The 13,846-nt window shown below is 35.2% G+C and overlaps 1 long non-coding RNA gene and 1 pseudogene across 1 annotated transcript in view; both read left to right on the top strand.

Annotated features, from left to right (window-relative positions):
• The window catches only part of LOC123379038, a 194,828-nt gene that overhangs the window by 4,531 nt on the left and 176,451 nt on the right, over positions 1-13,846 (top strand). The window lies entirely within an intron of this gene.
• LOC123379035 lies at positions 598-2,703 on the top strand (annotated as a pseudogene).

The raw sequence follows: 13,846 nt of genomic DNA, 5'->3' as shown, positions 1-13,846 counted from the left end.
GGAGAAAATATTTATAAGTTATATATCTTCTAAGAAACTAATCAGAATAAAGAACTCCTACAGCTCAACAAAAAATAAATAACTCCAATTAAAAACTGGTCAAGAGATTGAGTGGACATTTCTCCAAAGATGATACATAAATGGGTAACAAGCACCTGAAAAGATGTTCAACATCATTATTAGAAAAATGCAAATCAAAGCCACATGAGCTCATCACTGTTAGAATGGCTACTATATAAAAAAGTTAAAAGGTTTTGGTGATAAGGAGAAGTTAGAAGTCTTGTGCATTGTTAGTGGAAATGTAAAATGGTACAACTATGGATAACAGTATTGGGATTTCTCAAAAAATTAGAATTACCATGTGATACAGTAATCTCACTTGTGGGTATGTGCACCCAAAAAACTGAAGGCAGAGTCTCAAAGTGATTAGCATACCCATGTTCATAACAGGTTCATAATAGCATTGTTCACAATAGCCAAGAGGTGAAAGCAATGCAACTTCTATCAGTGGATGAACTGAACAAAAATGTGGCATATATATATATATAATGGAATATTACTCAGACTTAAAAGAAGGAATTTTTGTCATGTGCTGAAACATGGGTAAACTTTGAAGAGAATATGTTCAATGAAAGGAACCGGTTACAAAAAGACCTATACTGTGTGATTCCAGTTGGGTGAAGTACCTAAAGGAGTCAAACATAGAAACAAAAAGCAGAATAGTGACTGGAGGGAAGGGAGAAATGAGGTGTTGTTCAATGCTCAGAGAGTGTTAGTTTTGCAAGATGAGAAAGTTCTGGGGATCTATTAAACAACAAAGTGAATATGCTTAACACTATCAAACTGTACAATTAAAAATGGTTAATACGATAAACTGTAAGGTTTCTTTCCACAATTAAATTTTTAAAATTATTTTTAAAAAGTAGAAATACTTCTCTTGTCAAGATGGAATAAGCATCTTCTACCCTTGTTTTAGCAAATGAATGCAACCAACATTTCTGGACAGAAGGCATGGGATGGCTGAGAACTGAAAAATAAATGTTATTTCCCTTTTTGAATTTTCTACCCTGAATGAATTGTAGCCTGAAACCCAACACAGCACATCAAGTACAGACAGAAAGAGCTCCAACAGAGTCTATTTACTTTATGAGGATTGGGAAAGTGGGCTCCTATGTGTCAAAAGAGTAATTTTATGCCTTTAATTTTGTTTTTCAGTTCCTTTCTTCCATCCTATCCCCACCCCCCCTCCGGGTCACCCCCACAGTGGCAGTAGTGAAAACAGCAGTGATAGTTGGGCAAATGTGTAAAACTTGAATGTACAAACCTCTTCGGGAGGTCCAGTGGTTGTAACAGCCTAGGGAGAATCTCCTCTGCCTTTTTTTCCCGCTCTGTTCTTTTTACCACTTTGCCCTGCAGGCATCTATAATAATGGGAAGTACATAGCAGAGCCATGGAACCAAAACTCCAGCTTTACAGCCAAAGAATCAGGAAGAGAGGGCTTCTGGGAACTGCAGAGGGTTGGAGAGATAGTAGAAAGGAGTGAGCTCCGGGAAACAATCCCACAAAACTGTATGAATCCCTGGGTTCACTCCTGAACTGCACATGCATGGACATCACACTTAATAGTATACACAAAGCTTTGAGAACTGACTGTAGGTGAGGCATGCCCCAGGTCCTAGACTGGCCACTGGACAGTGGACATGCAGGGAATGGCACTGCAGAGGTTTTGAAAACAGACATTGAAGCCACAACAAAAAATGTGGAAATAATCAACATTTTGTATAGGATTTAAACAAGACTCCAAGTTTCATAACATGATATTCAAAAGAGCTGAGATCTTGTAGAGAATTATTTTTTCCTTGTAATATGCAAATATGTTAGTGTGTACACAAAGATAAGACAGGGGAATCATAGATATTAAAGAAAAAAGCTATTAAAACCATGTTCTTGAAAGTGAGGGTCAAACACATGTATAACTTATGGAAAGACAGTATTAACAGAGAAATAAAAATGGAGATAAAAACAAGTGGAAATATTAGAACTGAAAACAAAATAAGCAAGGTAATTTCCTTGGATTGGTTCAACAGCACAATGAAGATAAGAGGAGAAAGATCAGTGAACTTGAATATAGATCAATAGCAATGATCCAATCTGAATGACAGAAAAATAGATTCAGGGATCACTGGCAAAACATTTTTAGAAGGTCTAATACTATATTTACAGATGTACAGAAAGAGCGTACAGAACAAAACGTTTAAAAATATAATAGCTGTTCCTCTCTGGGTTCAGACCTAGTATGCACGGACATGGCTAAATGCACCAAGAAAGTCAGAATCGTCAGTAAATATGGGACCTGTTATGGTGCCTGACTGGGAAAATGGTGAAGAAGATTGAATAAAGCTAGCACACCAAGTACACTTGCTCTTTCTGTGACAAAACCAAGACAAAAAGGGGGAGATGGGCATCTGGCATTGAGGTTACTGCATGAAAATGGTAGCAGGTATTGCCTGGACCTGCAACACCACTTCTGCCATCACAGTAAAGTCTGCCATCAAAAGACTGAAGGAGATGAAAGACCAGGAGAAGCTCCACCATTGGAAACATTGCTACCTTAGAATAAATGGGTTAATTTATGTACCAACACAACAAAAATATAATGACTGAAAACTTGCCAAATTTGGTGAAAAATGTAAATGTAGGGTTTGAAAATGCTCAGCAAATAACAAAGATTATACCGCCAAAGGAATGTATTAAATGTACGTTATAAGCAAAATACTGAAACCTAAGGGCAAAAATTCTTGAAAGCAGCCATATGAAAATGACCTATTGAGATTATAGATTTTGTATCATAACCCATGAACACTAGAAACAGAGTAACATTTTAAAGTACCGAAATAGAACTATAAACTCGGAATTCTATATCCAGTGAAAATACCACTCAGGAATGAGGGTGAAGTGAATGCATTTTCAGATTTAAAAAAAAAATAAGAATTTGTTGTAAGGACATATAATCCAAAAGAATTGCTAAATTAAGTACTTAAAACTTAGCATATTTGTATATATTCAGAAGGTGAAAAAACAACATTCTGAACTATAAAAATATGAAAATACAACACATGAAAGTTAGTGGGATGCAGCTAAAACAGTGATGAGATGGAAATTTATAGCATTAAATGTTGACTATTAGAAAGGTTTCAAGCCACAGTCTAAGCTCTCATTTTAAGAAACAAAACAATTTGGAAAAGATCTTAGAAAAGATCTAATTGATAAACCTGCACCTAGACTAACAAAGGCACACACACACACACACAGAGAGAGAGAGAGAGAGAGAGAGAGAGAGAGAGAGAGAGAGAGAGAACACAAATGACCAAAATCAGGAAAGAAAGATGCATAAGAATTCATATTCCAAAATGATTAAAAGAGTTACAAGGGAATACTACGAATAGTTCTATGCACATAAACTTGACAAATGACATAAACCAATTCCTTGAAAGCCACAAACTGTAAACATTTATACATAAAGAAATAAATGACTGGATTTGTCATATGTATAGAAATTTCAGGGGGAGAACATCTTTCCAAACCCAAATTGTACTTGAAGAAGAAAAAGAACAGAAAGTAACAAATCCTATACAATTACTTTCAGAAAGTAAAAGAAGTATGAGCACTTGCCAACTCATTTGGTGAAGTCAGTGCTATTCTGATGCCAACACCAGACAAAAACAGAACAAAGCATAACTATAATACTTCTCACAAATGCACAAAAAAATTCTCAAGGTTGGCTCAATATTTGAGTAAGTTGATTTAGTCTATCATATTAACAGACTAAGAACATAAATTATGTGATCACATTCAATGATGCTCAATAGCATTTGAAAAAAATTCAACATCTCTTCATAAGCCAGAGAAAACTAGGAATAGAAAGTAATTCCCTTAATCTGGCAAAGAGAATCTCCAAATAAATTCATAACCAGCCTCATAGTTAGTGGTGAAAGACTGAACACATCCTTTTAAGATTATAAACAAGGCAATGGTGTCCACTGTCATCACTCTTACTCAATATTTAATAGCAAATATTATCAGGGCACCTGGGTGGCTCAGTCGTTTGAGCAGCTGACTTCGGCTCAGGTCATGATTTCACGGTTTGTGAGTTCAAGCCCCACGTTGGGCTCTGTGCTAACAGCCCAGAGCCTGGAGCCTGCTTCTGATTCTGTGTCTCCCTCTCTTTCTGTGCCTCCCTCCACTAAGTTTGCAATAATTTTTTTTGGAGCAGCAATTTAAAATAAGTTAGAGTATAAATCTAACAATCTAACAAAATAAGTAAAGAATCTATATGTTGAAAACATTTAAATGCTGATGAAAAATTTTAAGAAATCGTTTTAAAAATGGGGAGACATACCCTGTTCATAAATTGGAAGACTTAGCATAGTAAAGATGTAAATTCTCCCCAAATTGATCTATGGATATGATTCAGTTTTAGTGGGAACCTCAGTAGAAATTATTGTAGATATAGATCAGCCAATTCTAAATTACAGATGAATAAGAAAAGGAATTAGAATAACTAAAACAATTTTGAAAAACAAAGTTGAAAGAATCAGAGTACTCAATTTTAAGACTTATTATGATACTATAATAATTCACACACTGGTTTTGGTGAAGGGGTAGACACATTGATCAATGAAGCAGCAGAGAGAGTCTAGATTTAAACCCATGCCAATATGACCAGATATTTCTGGCAAATGTGCAAAGGTAATTAAATGGGTAAAGAATAGTCTCTTCATATGGTGTGAACAATTAGTCCTCCATTGGCCAAACAAAAACCCAAAGCAAAATATCATCCTAAACTTCTCATCTTCTGCAAAGCAAACTCAGTAGATCAGTGAGCTAAATGAAAAATACAAAATCTAAAACTGTAGAACGTGGAATAAAACCATTTTTTAACCCTTTTTACTTATTTTTGAGAAAGTGAGAGAAATAGTTAGCAAGGGAGGGGCAGAGAGAGGAGACACAGAATCTGAAACAGGCTCCGGGCTCTAAGCTGTCAGGACAGAGCCTGATGTGGGACTCGAACCCACAAACTGTGAGATTATGACCTGAGCTGAATTGGACACTTAACCGACTGAGCCACTCAGGCACCCAGGAAATTGGAGTGAAATCTTAATGATATAGCTTTAGGAAAGAAGTCTCCGATCTGACCTTGAAAGTTCAATTCATAAGAGAAAAATATGATCAATTGAACTTCATCAAAATTAAACCTGTGTTTTGTGAAAGACATTAAGAGAATGGATTGAGAAGCTACAGACAGCAAGCATTGGAAAAGAGCTAAAGAACTTGTATTGAAAGGATTCTTAAAACTCAATTCTTATTAATAAAAAATGGATAAAATATTTGAACACATACTTCACAAAAGACTGTCTCTGGATAGCAAATTATCACTCGAAAAGAGGCTTCATATTTGCTGTTAGGGAAATGCAAATTCAAATCACATTTGGACACCATTGGTCCCCTATTTAAATGGCTCAAATTAAAAACTGACACAACCAAGTGCTGGTGAGGATGTAGAGCCACTGGAACACTCACACATTGATGGTGAGAGTGCAGAACGGTATAGCTACTCTGAAGAAGAATTGAGAAGTTTCTCATAAGTTTTTTGATGTTTATTTGAGAAAGAGAGAGAGGGATTGCATAGTCAATGAAAAGAGAAAAGATACGGATCTTGTCTGTCTCGTAAATTAGCATTTTAGGTATATAAGGAAGGCTCATTTTCGTTCATTTGTAATTACTAGAAATTTTTTTTTAAAAAATTTGATATTTTCCATTAAATCATGAATCCAGTCAACTTAGTTTCAAATCAGACTCAAAATAGCTAACAGACCTATTATGAGCTTTTAAAAAGGCCAAGGTTAGTAAATACTATTTTCCACAACACCATAAATATTCTTACACAAAATAGAGATAAATTCTGATAACAAACAAAAAACCCACTCACCTCTACTTTCCTTTGGTGGGGAAAAAATTCTTCTCTTAATTTTAAGGGGCACTTTGGTTTTTATTTTCCAATCTTTAAAATAAAACCTTTTAAAAATATGTGGTTCATCTGCCTGAGCGAGTATGCAGGACCAATTTACAGTTGAGGCCATGTAGTGCTGATGAAAATCTGACTTGGTCTTTACACTGAGCATCACACTGCATCTGTTTTTATGACAGCATTGGATTCAGAAATTAAGCACAGCAGGAAGAAAAGTCTTGTATAGATTCAAAATATATTGCATGTCTTGACATTGTGACCTACTTTTACAGGGGAAAGGCCAAAACACCCCTCTTGTGTATTTAGAGGAAGCTAAATCAGGGGCAAACTGTAGTCTTCCTTGTAAAGAACATTCACCAGCAGTTAATCCTAGTGTATCTTTCTGACAGGAACATGTACAATCACACAATTATTTCCAGTGTTGCAAACATCCTAAATTATGTGATTGAGAAAAACAGTAACCTGTATGTTGAAAAAATATTCTATAGTACTATATGACACATATAGAAACACATGTATCTCAGGGAAATAACATGAAGTGAACATCCAGTTTAGAACACTGAAATAGATCAAGTAACAGAACACTGCCAGCACTCAGAAATATCCTCATGCCCCTTCAAAATTAACACCTGTGTCTCTAAACGCTGTTTAGTATTGAATATTTTAAAAATTGTATACAGTTAAAATCTTAGAATGCATTTTATTTTATTTCTGGTTTCTTTTACCCCAAATTATGCTTGTGAAATGTATTCATGGGTGAATATAACTAAAATACCTTACTTTTTGTTTCCCTTTTGGTGGTCCCTTATACAAATGCACACAACCTATTTATCCAGTCTACTGTTATTGGGATTTATGGATTGTTTCCAGTTCTTAGGTATTAGGAATAATGTTGCCACAAACATTGATGTACACCTTTTTTGGTGCATATGTATGTGCATTTTTATGTACCTGGAAATAAAATTGCAAGATCACATTGTAGATTCAATTTTAGAAGATAATCCTAAAAGATACCCAATGTGTTGAAAGAAATTTGCATTTTCCAACAGATTATGAGAATTCCTATTCCTCCATTTACTTAGTGACTCACCGCTCTTTGGTAACATCAGTCTTTTTCCTTTAAGCCTAGCCATTTTGGTGATATGAGGTGTGCAACACTCTAGTTTTAGCTTGAATTTTCCTTAATGATGTTGAACATCTTTTCATATGTTTATTGGTCACTTACATATCCTCTATTGTAAAGTTCCTGCTCAAATATATTTTCTATTGTTCTATTGGATTATCTATCTTAATGACTTGAAAATGTTTTTACATGTTTGATACATAAGCTCTTTGAATATTATATGTGGTGACTATATTCTTCCCCTTCAGAGATTACATTTGCACTTAAAAAATTAATGTATTTTTAAAATGCCAGTATAATTAATGTACGGTGTTAGTTTCAGGTGTAAATACAGTGCTTCAACAATTCTCTACTTAGTGCTCATCGCAATAAGAGGACTCTTACTCCCCTTCATCTGTTTCACCTGTCCCCCTACCACCTCTCCTCTGGTAACCATCAGCTTGTTTTCTGTAAGGTCTGTGTTTTTGGGTTTGTCTGTCTCTTTTTTTATTCATCTGTTTTGTTTCTTAAATTCCACACATAAGTGAAATCACATGGTATTTGTCTTTCTCTGATTCCATCCATGTCATTGCAAATGGCAAGAGTTCATTCTTTCTTTCTTTCTTTCTTTTTTTTGCAGCTGAATAATATTCCTGCATGCGCGCGCGTGTGTGTGTGTGAGTGAGTGTATACCACATATTCTTTATCCGTTCATTTATCGATGGAAACTTGGGCTGCTTCCATATTTTGGTTATTGTAAATAATGCTGCAGTAACCTAGGGGTTTATCTTTTTGACTTAGTATTTTTGTATTCTTTAAATAAATAATCAGACTGGATCATAAAGTAGTTCTATTTTTAATTTTTGAGGAACCTCCATACTGTCTTACACAGTGGTTGTATCAGTTTGCATTCCTACCAACAGCACACAAGCGTTTCGTTTTCTCCACATACTGGCCAACACTTGTTTCTCATGTTACTGATTTTAACCACCCTGACAGGTGTGAGGTGCTATCTCATTGTGGTTTTGATTTGCATTTCCCTGATGATGTGTGATGTTGAGCATCTTTTCATGTGTCTATTGGCCATCTTTATGTCTTCTTTGGAGAAATGTCTGTTCATGTCTTCTGCCCATTTTTAATTGGATTATTTGGGGGGCTTTATTTTGGTGTTGAGTTGTATCAGTTCTTTATATATTTTGGATACTAACCCTTTACTGGATATGTCATTTACAAAAATCTTCTCCCATTCACTGGTTGCAATTTAGATATGTTGATTGTTTCCTTTGCTGTGAAGAAGCTTTTTATGTTGATGTGGTCCCAGTAGTTGATTTTTGCTTTTATTTCCCTTGCTTCAGGAGACATTCTTTGTTATACGACTGAATAATATCTAGACATATCTAGAAAAATGTTGCTATGGACAGTATCAGAAAAACTAATGCCTATGCTCTTTCCAGGTGTTTTATGGTTTCACGTCTCACATTTAGGTCTTTAATCCATTTTGAATTTATTTTTGTGTATGTGTATAGGGTGTAGGAAATTGGTCCATTATCATTCTTTTGCCCGTAGCTTTCCAGTTTTCTCAACCAAATGTTTAACAGATGGTCTTTTTCCCATTACATATTCTTACCTCCCTTGTCAAAGATTAATTGACCATATAATCCTTGGTTTATTTCTAGGTTCTCTATTCTGTTCCATTGATCTATGTATCTATCTTGTGCCAGTACCATACTGTTTTTGAATACTACAGCTTTGTAGTATATCTTGAAATTTGGGATTGTGGTACTTCCAGTTTTGTTCTTCTTTGTCAAGATTGCTTTGGCTATTTGGGGTTTTCTTATGGTTTCATATAAATTTTAAGATTATTCTAGTACTTTGAAAAATGCTACTGGTATTTTGATAGGGATTGCATTAAATCTGTAGATTGCTTTGCGTAGCATGGATATTTTAATAATATTGATTCTTGCAATTCAACAAGCATGGAATATTCATTTCTTTGTGTCATCTTCAATTTATTTTATCACTTTTTTATAGTTTTCTGAGTATAGGTCTTTCACCTTGGTTATGTTTATTCCTAGGTTTGCTGAAATTGTAAATGGGATTGTTTTCTTAATTTATCTTTCTGCCATTTCATTAGTGTATAGAAATGCAACAGATTTCTCTATATTGACTTTATATCCTGCAACCTTACTAAATTCATTTATCTGTTCTAGTAGTTTTTTTGTTGCGTCTTTAGCATTTTCTACATATATAGTATCAATGTCATCTCCAGATAGTGAAAGTTTTATTTCTTCCTTACCAATTGGATTCTTTTTTATATCTTGTGTAATTACTATGGCTAGGACTTCCAGTACCATGTTGAATAGAAGTGGTGAGAGTAGACATCCTTGTCTTGTTCCTGACCTTAGGGGAAGAGCTCTCAGTTTTTCCCCATTGAAGATGATTTGTTTTTTTTTTTTCCATCTTCAGTGAAATATGTTTTTCATATATGGTCTATTATATTGAGGTATGTTCCTGTAAACCTACTTTGTTGAGGGTTTTTATCATGAATGGTTGTTGTACTTTGTCAGATGCTTTTTTTGCATCTACTGAAATAATCATATGGTTTTTATACTTATTAATGTGATGTATCATGTTAGTTTGTGAATGTTGAACCACCCTTGCATCCCTGGAATAAATCCCACTTCACTGTGATAAATGATTTTTTAATGTGTTGTTGAATTCTGTTTCCTAATATTTTGTTGAGAATTTTTCTATCTATGCTAATCAGAGATATTGGCCTATAGTTCTAATTTTTTAGTGTCCTTATCTGGTTTTGGTATCAGGGTAATGCTGACCTCATGGAATGAAAGTTTTCCTTTCTCTTCTATTTTTTGAAGTAGTTTGAGAAGAATAGGTATTAACTCTTATTTAAATGTTTGGTAGAATTTACCTGTGAAGCCATCTGGTCCTGGACTTTGTTTGTTGTAAGTTGTGTGTGTATGTGTGTGTGTGTGTGTGTGTGTGTGTGTGTGTGTGTGTGTGTGTGTGTGTGTTTAAGTTACTGATTCAATTTCATTGCTGGTAATCAGTTTGTTCAAATTTTCTATTTCTTTCTGGATGACTTTTGGAAGATTTTATGTTTCTAGGCATCTACCCAATTCTTCTAGGTTTTCCAATTTATTGCCATATAATTTTTCATAGTATTCTCATATCCTTTGTAATTCTGTGGTGTTGGTTATTTCCCTTCATTTCTGTTTTTGATTGAGTTCTCTCTCTCTCTCTCTCTCTCTCTCTCTCTCTCTGTCTCTCTTTGATTAGTCTGGATGAAATTTTATCTTTTTTGTTGATCTTTTTCAAAGAACTGACTCCTGGTTTCATTGATCTGTTCTATTGTGGTTTTTTGTTTTGTTTTGTTTTGGGGTTTTTTTTTTTTGTTTAGTTTATATTTCATTTATTTCTGCTCTAATCTATATTTCCTTCCTTTTACTGGTTTTGGATTTTTTTGTTCTTTTTCTAGCTCATTTAAGTGTAAGGTTAAGTTGTTCACTTGAAATATTTCTTGCTTCTTGAGGTAGATCTGTATTCCTATAAACTTCCCTCTTAGAACAGATTTTGCTGCATCCCAAAGATTTTGGACCATTGTGTGTTTCATTTTTATTTATCTCCATGTATTTTTGTATTTCTTTTTTGATTTCTTGGTTGACTCATTCATTGTTTAGTAGCATTTTACTTAACCTCCATATATCTGTGTTCTTTCCAGATTGTTTCCTGTAGTTGAGTTCTAGTTTCATAGTGTTGTGGTTGGAAAAGATGCATTATGTGATTTCAGTATTTGTGAATATGTTAGGACTTGTTTTGTGACCTAACATGATCTATTCTGGAGAATATCTCATGTATACTTGAGAAGAATATGTATTCTACTGTTTTAGGGTAAAATGTTGTGAATATACATGTAAGATTCATCTGGTCTAATGTGTCACTCAAAGCCATTGTTTCCTTGTTGATTTTATGTTTCAATGATCTATCCATGTATGTGAGTGGGGAGTTAAAGTCCCCTACTTTTGTATTACTATCAGTTATTTCCTTAATGTTTGTCAGTAGCTGCTTTATGTGTTTGGGTTCTCCCATGTTGGGTACGTAAATATTTGCCATTGTTATATCTTCTTGTTTGATTGTTCCCTTTTTGAGTATGTAGTGTGCTTCTTTGTCTCTTGTTAAAGTCTTTGTTTTCATGTCTGTTTTTTTCCTATACAAGTATTGCTACCCCAGCTTTCTTTTCACTTGTATTTGTATAATAAGTTTTTCCAACCCTTCACTTTTCATCTGCATGTGTCTTTAGGTCTAAAATTAGTCTGTTGTAGGCAGCATATAGATGAGATTTGCTTTTTCATCAATTCTATCACCATGTGTCTTTGGAGTGTTTATTACATAACATTAAAAGTAATATTGGTAAGATGTGTATTTAGTGCCATTTTACTTGTGTCATGGTTGTTGGTTTTGTTTTGTTTTTGTTTTTTTTTTTTTAGCTCTTCTCTGTTCCTTTCTTCTCTTGCTCATTTCTTTCAGTTTTCTGGCTTTCTTTAGTGATATTTTGGATTCCTTTCTCTATTATTTGTGTATCCATTATCGGTTACCATTAGGTTTGTACATAGCATCTTAGGCCTATAACAGTGTATATTAAGTTGATGCTTGTTTAAGTTGGAATCCATCCTAAAAGCACTAAATTTATACTCCTGTCTCCATATTTTAAATATATAGTGTCATTCTTTGCATCCTTTTATGTTGTGAATCCCTTGACTGATTTTTATAGATATACTTAATTTTACTGCTTTTGTACTTCCTACTTTTCTTACTCCTGCTTATATTCTTTCTAGTCAAAGAATCCCCTTTAACTTTCTTGTAAGGCTGGTTTAGTGGTGATGAATTCCTTTCACTTAAGTTTGGGAAACTCTTTATCTCTCTTCCTATTCTAAATGGTAGCCTTGCTGGATAGAGTATTTTGGTTTCAGGGTTGTTGGTTTTTTCCTCAGCACTTTGAATGTATCATGCCACTCCCTTCTGGCCTGCAAAGTTTCTGCTGAAAAATCAGCTGATAGCCTTACAGGATTTCCCTTATATGTAATTCTTTTCTCTTGTTTTTAAAATTCTCTGTCACTTTTTGCTATTTTAATCACTATGTGCTTTGGTATCGACCCTCTTGCATGGATTGTGTGTGTGTGTATGTGTGTGTGTGTGTGTGTGTGGGTTTATGGGGGGGGGTGCTCTCTGTTCCCCTGGATCTAGATTTCTGTTCTTTTCCTCAGATTCAAGAAATTTGCAGCTATTTTTTCAAATAAAATTTCTGACCCATTTTCTCTTTTCCTTCTGGGATCATTGTAATGTGAATGTTATTATATTTGATGGTGTCACAGAGTTCCCTTAGTCTATACTCATTTATTATTATTTTTTTCTCCCTGCTGTTCAGCCTGATTGCTTTACATTACTCCATCCTCCAGGTTACTGAACCATTACTCTGCTTTCTCTAGTCTAGTGTTCATTCCATCCAGAATGTTTTAATATGAATTAGTGAGTTCTTCGTCTCTGATAGGTTTTTTTAAAATCTTTTCTCTCCATTGAGAGTCTCAATGACATCCTCCACTCTTTTCTCAAGTCCAGTGAGTATCTATATTATAATTATTTTAATATCTCTATCAGGCATATTACTTTTTTTCTGTTTTATTTAGTTCTCTTGGTATGATTTTGTCCTGTTCTTTGAAACGTATTCCTCTGTATCCTCATTTTACCTCTCTGTTCCTATGTGTTAGGCAAGTCAGCTATGTCTCCAGTCTGGGCTGCCTTGGGCTTAAGTTGGGTCAGACCAGGCATTTGTCAGAAATGTAGTAGCACTGACCTACCTATAGGGTACTCTCCCTAGGTTGTCCCCCTGGGAGATTTTCATTGGTGGGCTAGACCTGCCATCAGACCAGGTGTCTGTCTGCCCCCAGCCCACTGTGTGGACTTCAGTCAAACTGATGTGTGTGAGTATCTTCCCCTCTCCCAGGGACAGTCACTTTAGAATGATCTGGCCCCTATTGAGGCTGCTTGTGCAATTCTAAACTTTTAGCACATTTTTGGATATATTTATTTTGAGGCCAGGTTGGAGGTGGAAACTCTGTAGAACAGTATGGTGGCAGAGTACATGACATTGGCATGGTTTGTACAGGTCTGTGGTGGGAGGACACCTGGTACCAGATTTGGAAAACTGTGGAGGGTTTGTTGGAGGTGCTGGGTCCACTGAAGAGTGTGAAAGCAGGGTGCTCTGTTAGCAAGCTAGGTAGAGAGTGTGCTATGCTGGTTCCCACAGGTATCTATCTAGACTGGGTTGGTGAGGGAAATGGGGGAGGAAAATAGGGCTCACCAGCTCTTTTGTTCTTGAAGAAGTCTCCCAAAGATCCATGCCCCCCAGCACATACTCCAAAATTAGTAAATATATTTCCTTCCCATAAGCCCTACGTGTTTTTCAAATTGCTGCTCTATGCTGTCTTTTAGGTGAGCTGTTGATTGGGTTATCTCTGTGGGGACAGGGACTCAGTTTCTTTTTACTCTGTGGCTCTCCTGAGTCACTTATTTTTAAAGTATCAGGTGTTAATTCCCACTGATGGTAAGAACTCATGAAATTATGCCCTTTGGATTTTCAAAGACAAATCTTATGGGGATTCATCTTCTTAGTGCAGGTGCCCCATGCCTGGGATGTCTGG

The sequence above is a fragment of the Felis catus genome, chromosome A1 (assembly GCF_018350175.1).
Source record: "Felis catus isolate Fca126 chromosome A1, F.catus_Fca126_mat1.0, whole genome shotgun sequence".
Taxonomy (NCBI): Eukaryota; Metazoa; Chordata; class Mammalia; order Carnivora; family Felidae; genus Felis; species Felis catus.
This window is presented reverse-complemented; position numbering and strand designations above follow the sequence as displayed.